The 9,223-nt window shown below is 46.6% G+C and overlaps 1 protein-coding gene across 3 annotated transcripts in view; it reads left to right on the top strand.

The window, feature by feature from the left end:
* Window positions 1-73: 73 nt before the first annotated feature.
* The window catches only part of LOC307073693 (eukaryotic translation initiation factor 4 gamma 1-like), a 71,260-nt gene continuing 62,110 nt past the window's right edge, over window positions 74-9,223 (top strand). For 2 of the 3 annotated variants that reach the window (XM_079733620.1, XM_079733617.1), the window contains exon 1: window positions 81-104. The gene's annotated coding sequence lies outside the window, so the exon portion shown is untranslated. Of the gene's footprint in view, window positions 105-9,223 lie in introns of all 3 variants that reach the window. The other variant, XM_079733618.1, reaches the window with a different exon arrangement.

The raw sequence follows: 9,223 nt of genomic DNA, 5'->3' as shown, positions 1-9,223 counted from the left end.
GGGACCGTTATCACATGAAGGGACCCGGACCGGAATCACCCCTCCGCTCCCGGCTTCCGGGACATCTTCCGTCCGTCCCGCTCTGCGGACCCAAGGAGAGAAAGGTAGCGCAAGGATTTCATATTTTCAAATATAAATTGCTCTCTTTCGGGGGAATGGGTGACATTGAACATATTACGATATCCCAAGATGAACTTCTACTCTAATGTTCGAGTTTGGTTGTGTGAACCATGTAGCCGTGTTGACTTTGTTGTGTGGTTGTATCTGCTGATTGCTGTTCCTGCTGTGTTCTGGGCTAGCTCAGGAGCTAGCCCGTAAGACGACGTGGGTGTTCTTTCTTCACGTTAGCTGTCCGGCTAGCCGCTAGTATGCTAACTGTGCTGTGTGAAGTATACGCTAGCTGTCCGGCTAGTCGCTAGCACGCTAACGCTAACGTGTGAAGTAGACTTCGGTGCTCCACCTTCATTCCCGCTCCACCTTCCCTTTGGTTTCTAAACGCCTGTCCTGGCTTAACCACAACCCACTTCACAGACGGGTTTAATCCAGCGAGACCACATCATCGTTTGGTGCGTTTGATTGTCATTTCCCATCGGCTAGCCTAGCCGCTACACGCTACCTCCACATCATAGCCCGGTTAGCTCCCGTAACACGGACCATAGCTCCCTGACCAGGGGGTCGGAGAGGTCGGTTCCCCGGGAGAGAGGGGGTCCGCCTGACTCACTGTTTCCAGAATTGGGTCCAGCTTTAGTTTTGGTCCTGGTTGTGATTGTAAACAGAGATGTGGGGATAATCTAAAAGGAAACCTCCACATGCAGGAGATAATGAGCCGCACAAAGTAGAGACAGCCGATCGAAGTTGAATGATTAGCGGTCAACAGTCACACAAAGAAGGGCTCCCCTCTCACCATAGTGATTTGAGAGGTGAAATGTACACTATGTGGACCACAAATGGCAATCTGCGCTAAGGTCGATCAGTGACAAGGCGGTCGCTTTGTTGGCTGACACCTTCACTCAGGCCAGTGTGTTGTGTCCGGGTCTGTGGGGGTCTAGGAGACACTTATTTTTTTAGTCTGATGGCTGTTAGGGTTGGATGCCAAACTGTAAAGTGGATCGAGGACCGAGCCGTCCACTGCATCACTATCCCAGTGCAGGTGAGCCGACACGTGGACCCCGCTCCGGCTACCATGCTAACGGGAGGAGGACACCCGGTGGACTCGCTGGAGCTACCTGTCATCCATAGTCAGTACGGCACACGGTGATCCGTCTGTTTGTGATTCATCGTGCTGTTTCGTGGTCGATCTTAACCAGCTAGTTAGTATAACCTGATGCTCGCTCGTGTCGGTGTGACAGCAAGTCATCCATAGTGGTCTGAATCCCCCCATCTACATGTACGTTTGCGCAGGAAACGCCGTGGATGTGGACTGGGCGTTTTTTTTTTGGAAGTTATCAGACGAGGTTTTGGGTATTTCATAGTTAAGTGGTGGGTATTGAACCGGTGACGCTGTGCGCCCACATTGCCCGCGCCAAAGCAGGTGAGACCACGTGGTGGTCCAGATTGGGCCTAGGAGAGTCAGCATCATGGCGCAGCACAGTATGTCTAATGTGGGTTGAATCACTGTAGTAGGATTTAGACAGGCCGACACGCCCCGTAGGTCACCGCGAAGCCACGGCCAATGGTCTGGTCGCAGTACACACACCGCTGACGTATAGATGCTAAGTCAGAATGTGGCTGGTTCATCATATACGTGATGGCGTTCAGACATCGGCAGGGGTTGTTTTTGCGGCATCTTGGTGAATAATGGCAAGTGGTCTGCCCTACAGCAGTGTGGACTACATGTTTAATGTGCAGGCTGCAGTAGGCATGATGCTGATGATGGGAAGAGGTCCAACGTGTTGCGTGGTTCGATTTCAAAATGGGTGCAGCTTTCTACAAATGGTTCAATGGTTGAGTTATTGTGATGCCTCTATATTTATCCAAACTTTGGCATTTTGATGTCATTGTCAGAATAAGTGAAGGTACAGAATAAGATGGCAGCCATAGGCTGTTGCATTGGATTCCTTTGGGTCAGCTGAGCTCAATGCTTAGTGCTTACCTATGGACCCATGGCGATGCTGCACTGTCCATGTGTGGGGTTCTGAACGCCTGTAGTGGAAGAAGGGAACGCGAGAGGATCTGGTAATGAGCTGTGGGTTTGAGAACCTATAAGGCTGCAGACCCACCTATAAGGTAATACTTGACGCGGTTTATTGTTGTTGTAGCTGTCTTGTTACAAGTAAGTTCTATGTTTGACCGCCGTGCGATGAGGCCGATCTATACAGTCGGTAGGTTCCCACTGTTTCCATCCGGCTTCCTCTGGCACTCCATCTTCCTCCTTACTCCAAAAACATGCACGTTGAGTTACTTGAATGGGCATATTTTGTCCGTTATTCAATAGTAATATAGTGGGCAATATGGCAAAGTTGCATTGTACACAGTAGTTTTGACTGAAATGTGTCCAGGTCTGCGTCTAGTCAGTCATGTCGAGGGTCCTCAGGAGTCATGGTCGGTAATGCCATCATTGATGGCATGATTCCTTTTTATAGCTTATACAGACGGGACGCCACAACTCTCTGGCAGCTAGCAATACGTTTTTTTATGGGGGTCTGCTCCCCCTAGATCTGACGTGTTCACTGATGGTAACAGAAGACGGACGGTCTTCATGAAGACCATGGACGGCCATCATCATGTGAGAGGCTAGATGCTGAAGCCACTTGCTTTTATTTTTGCCTTATATTGCGCTTCACATTATGCTGGATATGGGGAGACCAGTCTAGGACGCCAAGTTGTACATAGGAGAACTAGAAAAGGTCCTACTCCTTCAGTGATCCTTGCCTCCAAACCTGCGTTTTGAACTAATTGGCCCTGGCGTTTTTTATTACGATGGTATTGCCACAGCCTTCACTCTATGAAGGTACGGTAGCACTGCTGGGGCGAGCAGGGGGCCAACATGGCAGATTTAGGCTAATGCAAAGCTCAGGGTGTAGAGTGGACCAGGGGCTTACACAACATTTCCAGCAGTATGTTAAACTGGCAATGGTGGAACTATTTGCTTGCCTGGCTCGGATATCATGGACAAGGCGGGAGGGCGTTGGTGGTCACCAAGTCTTGGTTCTTGCATAATGGCCCCTCCAACACAATCCTGAGGGAATGTTGTCATCTTGTGTAACATGCAAGTGGTTGACTTCGGCTTACAGTTTGCGTATTTCTATAATTTTTAAATTGCACAGTGAAACGTTGTTGGGAGGATTAAGTGCTCTTTATTAACTACCACTATACTTCCTTTCCCAGCGTTTAATCCAATTTTGCAGAAGCCCCAACTATGCTGTGTGTTCATTAGGGCTGCAACTAACGATTATTTTAATAACCGATTAATTGGTAGATTATTTTTCGATTAATCAATGCATCGGATAAAAAAAAAACATTTGTAATTGCCGCATCTTTATTCAAAAACTGAACATTACTTCAAATTCATAGTGCAGACTGAAGTGTAAAAACACCAGGTTATTGCGCCAATGTCCCGGAACTATTAAAAGTAATATTAAATTATTAAAAAAATTAAAAAACATAACTGGGATAACACAAAAACATACAATGTATGATATACATTTATATACAGTATATACAGTATATAAGGGATGTCCATGGTTAACCGATAAGATCTTTAACCGGTAAATACTAACGGTTAAAAAGAAATTAAATCATCTTAATTTCTCTCAGATGACAGGAGATTGTTAATTTTTATTGATATTGATACCATTTTCGAGACTCCTTAACGATCCAAGTCTTTATTGATACCACTATTTTTTAACCCAAAGTCAGTGAAGGTACAACACTTTTATATAGGCCTATAGTTCAGTGTTAAATTATGACCAAAATACAAGCTGTGGTCGCTCACACTAAAGCTCACTGTGGGCGTGCATGAACCATAAATCAACCTCTCGGCGGCTGGCTGTAAACAGTGCTGCTCCTAATGACGTATTAATTGCACGACTATACGAATCGATGACCAAATTCGTTGCCAACGCTTTTAGTAATCAATTTTTATCAATTTTTATTGATTCGTTGTTGCAGCCCTAGTGTTCATAGGGTGTGGCATGTTGTCAAGGTGCTCACCGTGCCTTCTGTTGCATTACCACCCCTTTTCCAGTCAGTGTATATTAAAAAAAAAAAGCCAGTCATCCCTCTCTGATTCAAAGTCTTTGCAGTCTTAAATATCCTATGTCATGCTTTTTTAGGTATACATGCCTGTGTTAAAAATACCCCTTATTATTCTCACTGTTAATTTCTGCAAAACCAATTTCAGCGTCTTTCAAAAACGGTCTGATTTGCATCATGTCGCACTTAGGCCCACCTCCCGACTAGCCCAGTCTTCTGTGATTGGTAAGCATGCCCACTTTGTTGCGATTGGTCGAACACTTTGTGCATGTGTCTGCAAATTCACACCCCCGAGAAGTTATAAACATTCTGGGGAGGCAGAACTTTTGCACTGTTTCACGCACTTATTGAGTAGGGGTGGGAATCTCTTGGCACCTCACGATTCGATTCCGATTCAGAGGTCAACGATTCGATTCTAGACCGATTATCGATGCAACAATTTTTTTTTTCAAAAATATATATACACATCTGAGTTTGCTCCTCAGAGTTGCCTAATCACTTCCTACTTTTGTGATCATTAAAGACAATCAACAGATGAATTACCTTCTCCAATATTTATTATTAGGGAAAAGGTTTTCTTTCACAAATATGACTTTGAACATGAACATTGCAATAATCAATGCAGCTTGCTTTTTCTATGCTACACAATTGTATGCCGCTTGCATTTCAACACATTGTGCAAAAAGTATGGCTTGGAATTCAGCTCGGAATTCAGCTCATTTAAAAACACTGTGCAATATGAGGAAGAAAAGTAAACAGAAATATAACAGTGCTACAATGAAATAATGGCAGTGTACCATGGAAGTGCAAACTTATTAAACAAACAGTAACAGTAGAAGTGCTTAATAACTGGTGGATGTAATATGCAAGTTCTTGTGTAAGAACAGGAGCTGGTCAATATGCTCTAGTGTGAGTGTACTCCGTTGGGCAGTCACAATATCCCCTGCGGTAGAGAAGACTCTTTCTGCAGAGACACTGGTTGCCGGAATAAAGAAGTATCGCTTGCCCAACTTGGAAAGCAGGGGATACACCGCCTCATTCTTTCTCCACCAGCTGAGAGGGTACTCAGAGAGAGGAATTGGTGGACCACCACAGAACTTTCTAACCTCCTCCTCAACTTTAGCATAGGCAGAGATGGGGTGCTGAGCTGTGGCACCAGCGGAGGTATTCCCCAGTAGATTCTCCAACAAAGAGAATGAAGCTCGTCTCTTAGGAGGACAGGGGTTTTGCAAAGAGGGGGCAGCTCTTCTATTTGGAGTGGAGGATTTTTGGTTCTGCTCCTCAGTGGTGTGGGTGTCCTCTATGTTGGGCTGGCTTTCCTCATCTTCCACTCTCACCTGTTGCTGTAGGTAAACACAATAAGAACAGATTACCACAGCGGCCTCATTTTCATATTTCCATATCATGTCAATATCTCCAATCCTAACCACATAAAGAAATAAAATAAAACCATACATTTATGAAGCTACCTATCTGTTCAATATTGTAATTTAATTGTGTTATGTTGTACAATTTTATAATTCCACAAAGGAAATGGTTAACCTTGAAAATCGTACAATGTTACAATAAAATAGCATTATTTACCTCAAGTGATGCAGCCTCAGCAACAGCTCTTCCAAATGTCTCCTCTATATCCTCCTCAGAAAGGAAAGGCATTCCCTTGAATCTCGGGTCTAGAGCAGAAGCTGAACGAAGTAGGCTTCTCTCTAGGTCAGAGTTGTACCTTTTGCTGAGGTCCGTGTTGATGGTCTGCTTTATCTCGCGGGTAATTGATGATTCTGCAATATTGCCCGTCATTTCCTGGCAGAGTTGAGCTTGCATTGGGGCAATCAAACACACTGTGGGGCTGTTCTCCTCTGATATGAGTGTAATAGCATCTTTCATTGCCTTTAGGGCCTTAACTACATCCTCTGCGTTGGAGACATCTGTCTCAGTGAGAGTACAGAGATCAGCTTCTCCTTTCCTCACCTGGGGAGAGAGTAAAGCGGCGCAGATAGCCGGCTGCTGTTCCACGATCCACCATCTCATACGCACTGTTCCACCTGGTGCTGATGTCTGTTATCAGTTTGTGACACGGCAGACCAAGTAGCTTCTGCTTCTCCTCCAGCTGGTACGTGCCGACGGTGCTGCGGTGGAAAAATGTAACGATGCGTCTAATCCTCGCCAGGAGCTCAGACAGCGCAGGCAACTTGAGCGCTCGCTGACAAGCCAGATTCAAGGTGTGGGCGTAACATCTCAAGTGCACAAATCCTCCAAGTTGGCCAGCAACGACCATATTAGAAGCATTGTCTGTGACTAAAACTAAGTCGTCATTAAGATGCCACTCATCTGCTACCTTCTTCAACAAGCAGGCCACATTTGCGCCCGTGTGACTCTCGTACATTGCTCTTGTTTGGAGCACAAGTGACACTAGCTGCCACTCACCGTTGATGAAATGCGCAGTTACGGTAACGTAGGACACCGTGGCAATTGATGTCCATGCATCGCATGTTATAGCCACCCTTCTAGCGTTCTTCAAAGTATCCAAAACGTTGGATTTGGTTTCAGCGTAGAGTGTAGGGTTTGCGGTGTCTGTGAAGAATCGCCGACAAGGTATCTTGAACTTCGGCTCCAGCGTATGCACCATCTCCCGAAAACCCTTGTTCTCCACGACAGAGTATGGTCTTAAATCCATTGCAATAAATTGTGCAATGGATTTTGTAATCCGTTTGGCCCTTTCCGAGTTCGGTGGCAACTGTGTGGAATCGCAAAATGTGGTTTCGCAGATTTGTTGTATTGTATTTAAGTATTTAATTTGACTTCTACACTCCTTACACACGGTGTAGGTCTTGTCCAGCTGCCATACGGGAGCTTTTAAAGAAGCCGGTGCAGGTCGTAAAGGTTTGCTGCTCTCAGCCATTTTGTCTCTACTTAAAGTTTATAAACAATTCCCAGTCTCGCATGTGTTGGGCGCGCATGCGCAGTCTATACGTGTGCGGCGCGTATAGACGAGAACCAGCATGCAGAAAGGAGTTTTCTGTAGCGCTCTGCAGCAGGCAAACAAAATGTTGCATAAGGCGAACAAATGTAATTTTTTAAATTCCGATTATTAACTTGACTGCATCGAGAGCGCATCGTTTTAGAGAGAATCGCGATGCATCGGAGAATCTATTTTTTTTTCCCACCCCTGTTATTGAGGGGCATTCTCAGTGGGCATGAATATTCCCCCTGGCTCGTACTTAGATTTCTCTAGCCTAGCAGACGTAAAACATGTATACCTACGACATATTACAGTCCAAAGCAAAGGGAAAAGTCGAAAAAGCATGATGTCACCCCTTTATAGGAGACATATTATAGTGTTTTCCCAACAATTAAACATAGTATTTGAGTTCCAGAAAACATGTTTTTGAAGCTGTTTGCTGGAAATATCTTATAGGGAAAAAAATCTCGCCTACCGCTATTCCCCTCTGTTTCAGTCCCTTTTTAGAATGCGCTGTTTCTGGTGTCTGTAGCTTTAATGCAAATGAGCTGCTGCCCATTGACTAATAAGCTGTCAGACTGAACCACAGCGTGCAGGAGAAGGGACTATTGCCGTTTACGGACTTCTGGAGCTCTATCTATATTATATAATAATAATAATATTATATATTGGTATTTATACAATATTATATTGTGGCAGCCCGTTTCGAGTGTCAGGTACCCGGCAGGAATCACACAGAAAGCAAGGGTTAAGCTGCAGTCGGCGTTTATTCAACAAGAATAATAGTCTGCATCCTCGTGCTAGGGTCTCCGTGGGCCTCTAGATCGCCGGCGTGGTGCGGAATCCCTCCGTGTCGCTTCGCCCTTCTCCCGGTCTAGCGCGTACTCCCTCCGTGTCACTTGCCTGGCGCGGTGCGTACTCCCTCCGTGTCACTTGCCCTGTTCGCCCGGTCTGGTGCTCCTCTTATGCCGGCTCCTGGTCCTTTCCCTCCCTCCGGCCAGGTGTCCCCTATCACGCTGATTGTGGGGAGAGACGTGGTGCTCTCTGTTGCCGGCTGGAGGGTTGTGACGGTATACCCCGACCCTACTGCGTATCCTCGGACCCGCCCGGTCCGAGGTTCAGCGGCGGGATGCCACAATATCTAATATCACGGCCAAAAGCTATTTGCGCCTCGGATCATATTATGAATCATAAAGACAGCGTCTGACGTCTCTGGCACTTCCACAACAAGTGAAGACTCGTAGTGGGGGATATCTCGGCCATGGTTGAGAAGAATTGGGGGAAAGTAACTTTGGCCTTGACTCTCTGAAGTCCATGAACCGCGACATGGAGGAGAAAGGGATTGTACTCCGGGAGCTGAGCTGCTGGACTGCCACCGTGCTCCCCGTGCCGGACTGCCGCCGAAGCTCCAGCGGTGTACTCCGGGAGCTGAACTGCCGCGGAAGCTTTCCGGCTGCTCCGGCAGGTGTCCTCCCGGAGCTGAAAAGTCCTGCGGGGGTAGCTCGGCGGCAGTCCGGCAGCTGAGCTCCGGGAGTACAATCCCTTTCTCCTCCATGTCTCCTCCTCCGGACTGACGCCGAAGCTTCGGCGGCAGCTTCGGCGGGGGGAGCTGGGCGGCAGTCCGGCAGAGAAAGGAATTGTACGTCCGCTGGTCCACAAAATCTTAGCTATGCTCTGATTGGAGGGGAGTGGGGAAGTGGGAGGTAATATTCAACTGTGCCCTCTTCCTACGTAGGAGGGGGCGCGAAACTGACTCGCTCGTTTGGTAACTGTAGGTGGGGTACTTTCAGAAATGCATATCTCACTCAAAAAATCATGTACAGACTTTTTTCAAAGTTTGTATGCGTGTGGGAGCACCAGAGACCCAAAATGACACCCCAAATCCCAGGAAAAGTGTTGTTTTCATAATATGTCCCCTGTAAGACATCGTTTTAGCCATAGGCATGTCCGCTAAACAGTAGAGATCAGATCCAGACCAGGCTGTCTTTATCATAGGCTCAACCCCCGACCCCCAAATAACAATGCCAGAGACTCCATACACAACTATCCCCGGAGGGGGTTGAAGCATTC

Source organism: Pollachius pollachius (assembly GCF_949987615.1).
Source record: "Pollachius pollachius genome assembly, chromosome: 3".
NCBI lineage: Eukaryota > Metazoa > Chordata > Actinopteri > Gadiformes > Gadidae > Pollachius > Pollachius pollachius.
The sequence above is the reverse complement of the archived record's forward strand: the minus strand, read 5'-3'. Positions and strand labels throughout refer to the sequence as shown.